Source organism: Pongo pygmaeus, chromosome 8 (genome assembly GCF_028885625.2).
Source record: "Pongo pygmaeus isolate AG05252 chromosome 8, NHGRI_mPonPyg2-v2.0_pri, whole genome shotgun sequence".
In the NCBI taxonomy this organism is placed as follows: Eukaryota; Metazoa; Chordata; class Mammalia; order Primates; family Hominidae; genus Pongo; species Pongo pygmaeus.
In genome coordinates, this window is record NC_072381.2 from 94,015,216 (window position 1) to 94,028,535 (window position 13,320).

A 13,320-nucleotide genomic window follows, 5' to 3' on the forward strand; every position below is an offset into this window, starting at 1 on the left:
CTGTTTGCCTCAAAGTTTGGTTGGGTAACTGGTTAAATGGCATCCTAAAAGTCTGGGGATAAGAGAGACGAAATGTTTGTCTGATCAGAAAAGGGGCAGTGTAGGAGGCAGATGTGAGTCCCAGCAGTTTTTACAGAGCCCCTGGGCTCATCCTAGACCTCCTCTGTCAGGAACACCTAGTTTAAGGCAAGTCCTCAGGGGCATGTCCTAGATCCCCTCATCAGAGGACTCACTGGAGGTCATCAGCTCATGGAAATCCTTTAGAGCAACCAGATTTGTCTCCCGCAGCATTAAATATCTTTGTTATTCAATGATATATATTTTTTCTTTTTTTACAGTGAGCAGGAAGACCAAAATAAGAACATTATTGGGGAAAGACCTAAGGTTTTACCATCTTAAGCCCAGATGATTACTTCGAGTCTGTCTCCTCTCCAAATCATCTTGAACACAGTGGCCTGAAGCCCCTTTCAAAATGGCCTTTTACAGTGGTGTATTAGTTAAAGAGAAGATGTATTTCTTTTACAACTTGAAAAATTTGTATTATTATACAAATAATAGATTTTTTTCAGAAATATTGGAAAAGTAGAGAAATAATACCATTCAAAAAATAAAGGAAAAAGAAGAAACTGAAGATCACACATAATTCCATCCCCCATCATCCAAGAGCTTCTAGAATTCAAATCATTCTCCAGGCACTGAGATAATGCTAGAGGAAGTTATTTATATTGCAAAAGCTTCCTTAGGCTAAGTCAATATAGATTTTAATCAAGCTATTATCAAATCTTAATGAAACATGCGCTAATAGATGCATTTTGTTTCCTTTGTCTCCTAGCCTGCATTGCAAATGTCTCTTTTTGGCCCTGACATCAGGGCTGAAACAGAAACCAAATACTTAAGTAAAGTGCATCACTGTCCAGAAAAGTAAGCTTGGATATTTGCATGCTAAATGCCCTGTAAATACAAAGACAGATTTTGCTTCCCCCCCTCACACAACTTCCTATTGCTGTGTGCGTGAATTAATGAACTTACAGGATAGCTCAGGGATGTCTCTTCATCTGTTTCAACCTTAACTACTACTTTCTAATTGAGAATCGTCTTTTACTACTAACTATGATGATGATAATTTATTGGGTATCCACACAGGCTAAGCACTTTAGTAGACCAGCTCACGAATATTCACAAACTCTCTTTAAATGAGGATTATTCTCCCTGTTGTATAGATGAGGAAACAAATTAATTTACTGGCTCAAAGGCCACACAACTGCAAAGTGGCAAACTAAGCTTCCCAGGTCTGTCTGGTTCCAGAGTTTTTTCTCTTAACCATTGGAGTAAATAGCTTCACTTTCTGCCACAGTGGCTTGTGCTCATGGTTCCAATAATCCAAGTAAAGAAGAACATTTTGGATCAAGAGAGTAAAAAGGGTCATCGACTCAACCTTAATTTTCTAAAGATCACACCTGATGACCTAAAATTCAACTGTCTTGGGGCCAATAATGGCTGTTTGGTTGAACACAGGTGCCTATCGAATTTTTTTTTTTTACATACTTTAAGTTCTGGGATACATGTGCAGAACGTGCAAGTTTGTTACGTAGATATACACGTGCCATGGTGGTTTGCCACACCCATCAACCTGTCATCTACATTAGGTATTTATCCTGATGTTATCCCTCCCCTTGCTCCCCTCCCCCTGTCATGCCCCCATGTATGATGTTCCCCTCCCTGTGTCCATATGTTCTCATGGTTCAATTCCCACTTACGAGTGAGAACATGTGGTGTTGGGTTTTCTGTTCCTGTGTTAGTTTGCTGAGAATGATGGTTTCCAGCTTCATCCATGTCCTTGCAAAGGACATGAACTCATTTTTTATGGCTGCATAGTATTCCATGCTGTATATGTGCTACATTTTCTTTATCCAGTCTATCATTGATGGGCATTTGGGTTGGTTCCATTCCTTTGCTATTGTGAATAGTGCTGCAATAAGCATACGTGTACATGTGTCTCTAGAGTAGAATGATTTATAATCCTTTGGATATATACCCAGTAATTAGATTGCCAGGTCAAATGGTATTTCTAGTTCTAGATCCTTGAAGAATTGCCACACTATCATCCACAATGGTTGAATTAATTTACACTACCACCAACAGTGTAAAAGCATTCCTATTTCTCCAGCATCTATTGTTTCCAGCATCTATTGTTTCCAGACTTTTTAATAATCGCCATTCTAACTGGTGTGAGATGGTATCTCATTGTGGTTTTGATTTGAATTTCTTGAATGACCAGTGATGATGAAGTTTCTTTCACATGTTTGTTGGCTGCATAAATGTCTTCTTTTGAAAAGTGTCTGTTCATATCCTTCACCCACTTTTTGATCGGTTTTTTTTTCTTGTAAATTTGTTTAAGTTCTTTGTAGATTCTGGATATTAGCCCTTTGTCAGGTGGATAGATTGTAAAAATTTTCTCCCATTCTGTAGGTTGTCTGTTCACTCTGATGATAGTTTCTTTTGCTGTGCAGAAGCTCTCTCTTTAATTAGATCCCATTTGTCAATTTTGGCTTTTGTTGCCATTGCCTTTGGTGTTTTAGTCATGAAGTCTTTGCCCATGCCTATGTCCTGAATGGTATTGCCTAGGTTTTCTTTTAGGATTTTTATGGTTTTAGGTCTTATGTTTAAATGTTTAATCCATCTTTAAGAAACCTAGGCAGTAGCAAGCTAATCATGTTTCCTGATCAGAATGGAACAGATAACTAGATGTAGTTCCAGTCTTCAATGACTTGGATAAGTTATTGGCACTTTCAAGATCTGTTTTCTCTTTTATAAAGTAAGGAAATTGGACTAAATGATATTTCTGATACCTTCTGATACTAAAACTTGAAGGTTCTTCTTGCTCAGAGGGCACCCTGTTTTCCACCTCAAAGAATGATAGTGGTTTCTCTGATTAAAATAAAATTATTAAGTCAAAGAAAGACAATATCAACAACTTATTAGAAATTCTCCTTCTCTTTTTGGAGAGGGGCATGCATTTCTTTGTGTTCACGCAAGCCTCTGAAAATATAAATAATATATTATGACAGAGTGAATTACGATGACAAAGTTTGGCATTTAATCAGAAAAATTGAATAAATTAATGTATAAAATGACCAATCCATGATTACAACTCCTTTGCAATGCTGTAGTTCCTCAGAGACTGGTATGAAACTATGTGGCTTCATCCAAGGTCTATTTTGTACTTACTTTCAAATGGCAAATAACAGGTAACCTCCCAAAATTCATATGTGAAATTTCTAGCCCCCAATGTGACTGTATTTGGAGAAAGGGTTTTTAGGAGGTAATTAAGGTTAAATGAAGTCACACGGATAGGCACCAATCTGATAGGATTGCTGACCTTACAGAGATCTCGCTCTCAGCCTTATGAGGGCATAGCTAGAAGGCAGCAATCTGCAAGCCAGGAATAGGACCTTTACCAGGACTGAATCAGCAGGTGCCTTGACCTTGGACTTCTCTGTCTCCAGAACTGTGAGAAACAGATTTCTGTTGTTTAAACCAACCAGTCTGTGACATTTTGTTATTGCAGCCTGAACAGACTAAGACATAGTGTTACAGCATTATGAGCCTGAGTGTTAAGCCCAGAAGCACATGCCCAAATATGTACTTAGGGATTTGCAATTTTTAATATTTGTCCTTGGAAAGGTCATGTCTTTGCTGATATAGCCATAGATAAAGAGTTGCATTTTAAGATAGCATTATTTACTCCAGTAAAATATCCAGTGGTCACATTTTTCTTTAAACAGATTTTTTTTTCCTGACCAAAGAAAATTTAAATGCCGATACAGTGCCATCTTGTATATCTACCACTTTTCTTTTAAAAGGAAGCTGCTCAAACCTACTGTACAGCTGTTAAATAACAGCAAAATTCTATGATGGAAGGATTTCTGTTGCACTGGAGCAGCCCCAGGGGAGACGCAATTTTTACAGAGTATATTTATATATTTTGATTGTGGGGATCAGATGCTGTTCTATGACCTCTCGCCAGGTCTCCTTCCACCTTTCTGCCCTTGTAAACATATATTTTACATTTGTAAATCAGCCTGCAAAAAAAAGGTATTTTAAAAAAATCTAACACCCCAAACACTATTAATATTTGGTCCACATTTACCAATGCCTTATGTACCTAAATCGAAGGGGTTAAATAATATCAGCAGAAAAGAGAATTTACATTTTTCATCAAATGGCTGCCTGTATATTGAAATGTTTACTAGTAGTAAGCCCTATATTAATATCTGCAAAGCACATAATTTTTCAGAATGCTTTCTCACTTCCTTCATAACTACCTTAAGAGCAATCTAGAGCCATTATTCCCCGTTTTCAAATGGGAAAAAATAAGCTCAGGTAGGTTAGGTCCAGGATAATTTGTAAATGGCAGCAGAGGAAAAGATTCCATGTATTTCCCAAACCTCATTCAGTATCTGGATATGGGGACATAATGGATACAAAATTGTCTTAGTTTAAAGTAACAGGAAGAAAGCACCAAAACCAAAATAAATCAAATGAGTGGAAAAAATCAACTGTGCCTGCTGTTTCCAGTTTTGGAGCAGTTGCTTCCTGCATTTAATGACACGGGCTAAATTACCATAGTTATAATTCCTCAAATAAAAAAATAGGTTATTTGGAACTTATTACTCTTTAATAGCATAGACCAGTGTTTCTCAAACGTTTTGGCCTAAAGGGTTTCTTTATGTTTTTAAAAACTATCTTTAAAAATGATTGAGGATTCCAGAGAGCTTTTGTTTCTGTGGGTTATATCTGCCCGTGTTTACTGCATTGAAAAATAAAGCAAAAACTTTAAACATATTTTATTAATTTATTTAAAAATAGTAAATTAATGACATGTTAAACTAAATATTCACATTTTTATTACAATTTATTTCCCAGAACGAAACAAAAATTAGTGAGAAAACTGTCATTGCTTTCTATTTTTACAAATATCTTTTGAGTCTGGCTTAAGAGATGACTGGATTCTCCCATCTGCATTTGCATTATAGCTGTGGTGATATCATACGTATAGCTGACGTACTCCACTGCAAATCCATGAGAATGACAGTGAAAAAGCCAAACAACGTGTTTGTGTGTTTTTTTTTTTAATAGTTTTTATCTTACAGGCTGACAGGGATCCCTGAGCCATATTTTGAGAACTACTGGTATAAACAATAACAAAGCCAGAATTTTAAAAACATGTGTTTTCAATAATATAACAATTTCTGAGGTACATACTTTTAAGTGCATAATAATCTCTGAGAAGGATATTTTTTTCCAATAGAATCATTTGAGTCCTAGTTCTTTTCTTTCCCTGGATGCTTTGTCTTTAGAGATAATCCAGAGCCAGAAAATTCTAAATTTAAAACAAAGAACAAGGACTCCAGCCTATCTGGTGTCAGCAAGAACAGCCAATGAGAACCAACACTTTGTGTGCATACACCAAACGATTCCAGTACAGTATATGAAAATAGTTTTAATCTCCTGATTAAGGTAAATTCAACACTAAATATTCTCTTTTTGTATCATCAGTTCCAAGAAATAAGATCCTAGTAGGGCGTTGCCAGATGGGGAGATGAGAGATTACTCCAAGCTCGTGGCCTCTGAGGTACCTTAAAGACAGAGTGACAGACCTCCACATTAAGACCAGTCAGAGGCAGGAAAGGTCCTCTTTGTCTTGAATACCAACACTTTGAGGCTATGGCAGCTTCTCAGAACAGATCTAGCTTTGATGTTGTGGAACAGAAAAAAATCTGAGTGCTGGCTCCATATTCCCCATTCAGTGAGAAAGGCATTAATGTCTTGTCACTTGTCATCAGTTGGGAAATACTCAAATGCAGCATGAGTTAATGAACCAATTTAGAATGTAATGGCCTATTTCCATGAATGGCATAAACTAAGCAAATGACAGGGGAGTCACAATCACTCAATTCATCACTCTTCTTTATGAAATAATGTGCCTTTCCTTCCTTTCTCTCTTCTTTATTCTTGCCTTTGTCCTTTTCTCAAATATTTATATTGTACCCATCATGAATGAGGTACTGTGGCAGATTCCACCTCATATTTATCTGGCTGCCAAATCTGTTTTCTTTTTTTTCAATTTTTTATTTTTAGAGACAGCGTCTCATTCTTTTGCCCAGGCTGGAGCCCAGTGGCAGTATCACAGCTCATGGCAGCCTCAACCTCCCAGGCTCAGGTGATTCCCCCACGTCTGCCTCCTGAGTAGCTGGGACTACAGGTGTGCACCACCATACCTGGCTAATTTTTTGTATTTTTAGTAGAGGCTGGTCTTGAATTCCTGGGCTCACGTGATCCACCCACCTCAGCCACCCAAAGGGCTAGGATTACAGGCATAAGCCACCACGCCAGGCCTGTTTATTTTTTAATTACTAAATGTTTTTTCTTCCAAAATAAAAGGAAAGCATGTCCTTTATAGAAAAATTAAAATTATAGTAAAGTATAAAGAAGTCAACCATAATTGCCCATAACCAATCTCTAGGAGGCCATTTAAATAATTTCTCCTGGATTTGCTCCTGTATTCTTATTTAAGATTTACCTACTTGAGATATATATGCATGCAATTTTGTGTTGTTTGCTTAACATTGTATCACAAGCAGTTTCAACATCATTAAAAATCCGTCGTAAACATAATTTTAATACCCAAAGTTGGTCATAAATCTCTCAGTGGAGGAATCTTATTCTTTATTTCAGATTTCCTTAGAATAAATTGCTTCTTAGAAGTGGAATTACTGTGGGCGATGGGAAGAGTACATTTTAGAATGTTCCTTGACACACTGACGAAATCCTTTCCAGCACTGTAGCAAAATCACACCACCAGATAAGAGGGCTGATTTCATTGGACCCTCACCAGTAATGAAGAAATGTTTATTGATAAGCAACATTTGTTAATATTACTGGTAAGAGAAAGAGAATCCTATCTTTTAAAAAAGTCTGGAGTTGGTATAGTCTGAGACAGTATGGCTGCGGCATTTTGGTCCTCCAGATGAGCTCTTCTGCCAGTGCCGCAGATTTCAGTGTATCCCGGGATGAGAGGCTCCGGCTCCACCTGCTGCCACTGTCCTCTTGGAGCAAAAAGATATCTACTTACAGATAATATTGTGAAATTAAAAGAATTTCAGCATAAGAAGGTGGCTGTTGCATATAATCTTCCTGGCACTGCAGAAATCTATTTTAGAAACTTGGAAGAGAAATTGAACTTGAACAAGCTCATCTTGAAGGGGAAGTTGAGAACCCTACTTCATTCGCGTGAGTCCTGGGACCATGTGGAACTGGCTAAAAACATCACTTGCAAGTACCATACAGAAAACAAAAATGTCACTTTGGCGGAATTTAAGTTTGGACCACTTTTCATAAGACTGTGTTATGACTCGAATCTTGAGGAATATGCAATGGAGCTCATGAAAGACGAGTATTTACAACGGTTCTCAGACTCCACACAATTTACTATTTTGATGGTTATGTTATTTATCAAAAGCAAATATATAAGTGCTTTGGAAATATTGACAGAGATGCAAAACCCAGATGGAAAGTTCACCAGGATACTTATGTTCTTGATTTTGCAATTGGCTACAAACTGAATAGCTCTGAATCTTTCAAAGTCTGTATTACATTAAGAAAAGAAGCCCTAATCAAAGGAGTTCTCTCCAGGACAGCATCCTGTTTCCTGTGACATCAGAACCAGGTGGCAAAAGCTATGTCCATTTTTTTCTCACATCATGAATCCAGAAAGCATAAAGTTTACTAAACATGATCATCCATATCCAGTCAAATATGTTAGCAACTGTGATAGAGATACTAAAGGGCGTTGCAGAAGGAAATGTATCAAGATTCATTGAAAGACGTGAGTTCTCAGAGGAACTGCTGGCCAAAGTGAGGGAAAAAGGGAAAGATGTGCTTGTCTTTGTGGCCAGATTTCATGAGATGTATGGAAAACTGCACATCATTGTCCAGGTCACCACTTACACTTTGGATGTTCTGCTCTGTGACATCCCTTTAAAAATGTAAGGGACGGGAAATCCCATATGTTGCCATAAAACAACAGGATGGTCACCTGTTAGACCTTCCAGGCGCTTGGCCAGTCCCTGTTGGCTGAGTAAACCCTAGTTTCAATCCACCTGTGGGTACGAAGACCTGCTTCCAGTGAGTTATTGGCTTCCCTAAGAAGCAGGCATCACACTTCAGCAGACACTACATTGACACTTGATTTCCTCCCTAAAATCACTGAATGGTGGCATGCTGCTCTCCGAGAAGTTATGTCGCGCCACTGTGAAGATCTAGATACAAGCACAGAAAGCTCAGCTCCCTTAGAAAGCAGGCTTCCCCTGTGCACACTACTGAGGATCCGTGAAGGAACATGTTCACTGTCTCCAGTCCAGCTTCCAGTACTGGAGTGGAACCCAGTAGGCACTATCAGGAATTAATTTCACTACAAGTGTGGTCAACTCTGATTTTCAAGGGAGTAATTACTTGCAAATTATACCTTTGCTGAATTCAGGAAGTCCGAAACCCTGTTCTACCATATCAGAAAATAGCCCAGGATTTCCTCACTGCTCTGCCTTCAGGTATTCTGTAACTTGAGCCCTCATTTTCTCATCTGCAAAATAATAGTGCTTATGTGTATTTGCATATAGATGTGAAATCTTCATTCAAGGTTTAGTAGGGTAAAATTGTCTCAAAAATAAGAGAAATAAAGGTTCTGGAGCAAAAGGAAATCTGGATTTTAAATTACTATTGAGAGTGAATCTTCAAAAATGCAAGTAAAACTATAGGTCACTTTAAAATTCTCTAAGATAAAAGTTGTATAAATACACTGGTGCTTGCTCTTCATTAACTCAATTAATAAAAGGGAAATAACTTAAATCACACCTAAAGTTGCTATATCAGAGTTCTTGGTCGCAACACTGAAATCATTTCTGGCTAACTGAATCAGAAGAGAAATATATCGGAAAGTCATTAAGCAGCATACCAAAGAGACAGGAAGTTTGGCAAATCAGGCTCCTTACACAGGAAGGGAAGCTTAGCAGCTGAAATTAGAACAGGTGGGTCATCATACCATTCAAACAGCTCACTTAGGGCACCACTGGCACTGCCACAGTGTTACCTCTGGCACTACTGTCCCTGAACACAAAACCCACTTCACAGATAATGGAGACATTTCTAAAATGTTTCTTCTTGAAACACATAAACCAGATTCAAATAACTGTACAGGAGTCTCTGAGGCTGATGTTGGGTCACAAAATGGTACTCTAGCCGCCGGGGAGCAGAGGATGATGGGTATTGGGCCATTTTGGCTTTTATGAGAATTTGGATGCTAGATAGCAACACCATGATCAATGACCACTCTAAATAGGTATGTGGAATTTTTTGTTTCATAGTGCTTTTTAGGAATCTGGCTAACCTTCTTAATTACCACTGAATTTTAAATTGTCCAGTAGGTCATGAGATTATCTGGTCCAATACTGCAAACTCAAATGCCTACCATATTTTCAAATGTCAGTGAGGTGGGGGTGTATGGGAGTGGTGGGGACTGTGGAAAACTGAAGAGTGTCTTCACAGTCTAAAGGGGACACCTGCTATTCAGCTTCAGCTGATGGGTGCTAGAACTCGCCATGGACCAAATGTCTGATGTTACAATTTTACAGAAAATGTGAAAAGTCTGAATTTCTGTGAAATTTCCTAACTTCAACATTTGGAACCAACTTCAAACTAAGAAAAACAACACTGTTGCTTCTTAAAAAGCAAGGCTGCAGGCTGCCTCCAACAATCAAACTCTTCATTTAAAAAAAAAAGAATCCAGGGAGATGAGGCTTAAGAAGGTGAAATGCCTGAGACCAAATAACTCAGTTGGTGGCTGAGCCAGGGCTAGAATTTTGGTTTCCAGAGGAAAGGCTAACTAAGAAAAGCCAGTGTTTCCCCACCCCACTCTGCAGCCATTTCTCTCACTTGGAAGTAAGCTCCCAACCAAGCTCAAGAAAAGCGACTCTATTTCATCCAGCAGCAGCAGTCTTCATAAAATGTTTATCAGTTAATAGAACCTGTCAAGCCAATAGAAACAGCTTTCAGTGTTGGATCAGAGTTTAAATTTTAGCTTCTACTGCTTTCTAGGTGAATAACCTGGGATAAATTATTTTACTTCTCTGTCTCTCGTTCATGGAAAAAACAAAAACAAAAAATGAGTCCCTTTTATATACAGGGTTGTGGCAGATGGAGTAAGATTTTGTGTACCGACCGCCTGACACAGTGCCAGAACTGCAGTAAGAACACCACATGTGATAGTAACATAACATCCAGGAGATATTCTAATACTTCGTATTTTCCAAGTACACACAAATTGTGGGTAGGGGGAAGAGCTAAGATGCTTAATAGTTGGCGTAGCCAGTTGTGGATAAATATCAAAAAGGAATTCCTAATATGAGGTGTAAGTGGGATTTTCACCAAAACCCTATCCTTCCCCAGACTCCAGTGACAGTTTAACGGTCAGCTGCATCAAGGCTTGTGTACTGCGCAGTCTTAAAAGGCACCACTCCTGTATATCTCGGTGAAATTGATGGTGGAGCAAAAGGGAGTTTAGGTGGTTCCGGTCTGGGGAGAAGACGTGCAGGGTTTCAGATGCGAAAGTCGCACCCAACCGCTTCACTCTCGCTCTAGGCCATCCGCAGGGGCCCTGCTTCCTTCCACCTGCGAGCTTTTTCTGCAGAATGCGGGAAGCCGCCGCCGCCGCCGCCGCCGCCACAGAGGAGGGGGCGGAGGCAGAGGCGGAGGCGGCACCCAGGGGCCGGGGCAGGGGAGGCCGGGACCATCGCAGTGACAATTTATTTTCCTGCAGCAGCGGCAGCAGGGAAGGTTGCTGCAGGTTCGGGGTCGGCCGGCCTGCGCGTGGGTTTGCGAGGACGCTGTTCGTCCCCTGCGCTGGGGTGTCCGACAGCGAGGAGGAGGAGAACGACGCACGTAGCCCGCGCGAGTGGAACCAGCAAAGCTCCATCGGTCGGCAGAGGAGAAGCGGGAGGAGGCACGGCCGAGGCAAACGAGCGGACTCCTCGTCGCCGGGTGCCGGTATCACCCCGCTGCAACGCCTTCCAGTAAAAGCTACCGCGGCCCGGGTTGCAGCAGCCGGACGGATGCCAAGGCCACACGACAGGCACGGGGGGGCAGCCGTCGCAGTCGCCGTCCCATACGGGCTGCGGATACCGAGGGTTGCTAGTGAGTAGCGGCGCGCGCGCGTGGGTGAGAGCGCGCACCGGACAGGGAAGTGCGCACGGCGGGTGTGTCTGCCTCGTGGCCTGGCGCGCGCCGGCCCTTCCGCTGGCAGCGTCCGGTCCCGGGCTGGCTCTGGGGGAGGAAAAAATGCACTTTGGCGGCTGATCGCTTCCTTCCTGCCAGTCTTGCAATCGGCCGCCTCCATCCGCGCCGCCTGCGTGCGCCCCTCCGCTGGGCCCTCTGGGTTAGTTTCACCTTGATAGGGAGGCAGGAAGCCCTGGCTGCTGGTGGCAGGGCGGGACTCTGGCCGTGACCTATACGTGGGTGCGCCTGTTTTTTTGGTTCAGCCCTGGGTGCAGCCTTGGAGATGATGTCGACCTTGGGAGGACCACTGCACTGTCTCTAGCGGCGCGGTGTGGAGGAGGGAGGGGCGAGGGTTAGAAAAACAGACCTTTACCCCGGCCGAGCAGGTGCCATGCCTTTCCAGATGATGTTACTTTTATGCCATTTATGAGCGACTAAGACATTGCCCCTCACCTGAATAACTTAAAGCTTTCACCGAAAGCCCCCAGTGAGATGCACAAAGAAATGGAATGTCTCCAAAATATATTTTTTTCAGAACTTTCTCTAAAACAACCCACGCTGCTGATACCCCCAGAGCCTAAGGTGCCATAATTGCTGAAGTTTAAAAGAAAATTTATATAAGGAATAAGTAATTCAGGAAACGGAACCCAATCTAGAGGTTTGAAAAAAAAAAAAAATCAAGTGCCTGGGAAGTGGGGTGGGGTGGCTTGCTTCCTGGGAATCAGTGTTCGGTAATAAGTAAAAAAGACAGCTTTCAAAGTAAGCCCCAGTGAGCACACTGCTTTCCAAACATCTTGCTCGTTACTGACAATAACATGAAGTCCTGGATTTTAAGCTATTTCCGAAGACATAATAGATATCACTAGGATGCTGGTTTATGGTCTCATGATTTAAGGCCCTGTCAAGGTCAATAACGTAGATTTGTTCCAGCAGATAAATTATACCTGAATGTTTGATTGTTCGTGTCAATTTTTTTGAGGGTAGGTTTTGACGGTTGTTTTACACAGAAATTAAGCCACCGTGTTTTGTTTTTATCCCGACCTTGTTTCCATTGGAAATTTTGTGTTTTCAGGATGGATGCTACATTGTACTTCAAAAATATACTCTGCCACTGGATTATAGTGGGCATTGTGTAGCTACACTATACATATCTTTATTTTTAATACAAGTTAATGTGTCGCTGAGCAGTAGGCTCTTTTTGTTTACCATTTGCACCATGAGAGCTTCTCCATTCAAAGGCATAAAGTGTTATTGGAATCTACCTGGAAAATGAATTGGCTGATTGTTTTCTGTTCAGACACAGATACAGCAAATTGCCACCAAGAATCTGCTTTTGCGTATACTTTGGCTGTAATTTATGTAGCAACTGGTTCTTGGGAATTTCAAGAAGAAACTTGTTTTCTTATCCTCACCTATAAAGTAAGCACCAAAATTTAAATTATAAGGCAGATAACCTAAGTCCTTTACCCCTATCTCAACCTTCAAGGCCTGTTTCTTGGTACTCTTGCTCTGTTTCATAGGATTCTTACGGTTTGTGGGAGGCTTGGAGGGAATAGTGAGGAACCAGTTTCCTGAGGATGTCCTCAATAGAGAGATTTGCTTCTGGAGGAGAGAGTGTCTTTGGGGTTGATTCCTAAGAAGGACTGATAAAAATAGTTATAAAGAATTGTTAATAATAGTTCTCTCTTCTTACTTTCAGCACATAGGACTTAATTAACACCGTTTGATCATTTCCTTCCTTTAGGACCCTTCCCAGCTGTAAGAATTTACAGCTACAATCCAAGAAATGAGATTGCATTTTACAGGAAAAGAAGGCTGATAATTCTTGCCCAAAACATGAGAAGTAGAAGGAATGTGAGAGAAAATAATGTAGATTCCGTCCAGGAAGTGCTAGGTGCTTTCCTGGTGGGTACATTTACGAATTAGAGACGTTTTAATTAATCTACTGGATTTGTGATTCTGTCTACTACTAATATCTTTTTCTTGACCTTA

General features: G+C 40.7%; 1 protein-coding gene and 1 pseudogene across 6 annotated transcripts in view; both read left to right on the plus strand.

Moving 5' to 3' along the window:
* The first annotated feature begins 6,908 nt into the window (after positions 1–6,908).
* On the plus strand, positions 6,909–8,144 carry LOC129045064 (pentatricopeptide repeat-containing protein 2, mitochondrial-like; annotated as a pseudogene).
* Positions 8,145–10,824: 2,680 nt separating this feature from the next.
* Positions 10,825–13,320, plus strand: part of STAMBPL1 (STAM binding protein like 1) — a 137,617-nt gene continuing 135,121 nt past the window's right edge. For 3 of the 6 annotated variants that reach the window (XM_054435668.2, XM_063670579.1, XM_063670580.1), the window contains exon 1: positions 11,180–11,247. The gene's annotated coding sequence lies outside the window, so the exon portion shown is untranslated. Of the gene's footprint in view, positions 12,748–13,072; positions 13,234–13,320 lie in introns of all 6 variants that reach the window. The other 3 variants (XM_054435669.2, XM_054435670.2, XM_054435673.2) reach the window with 3 other exon arrangements.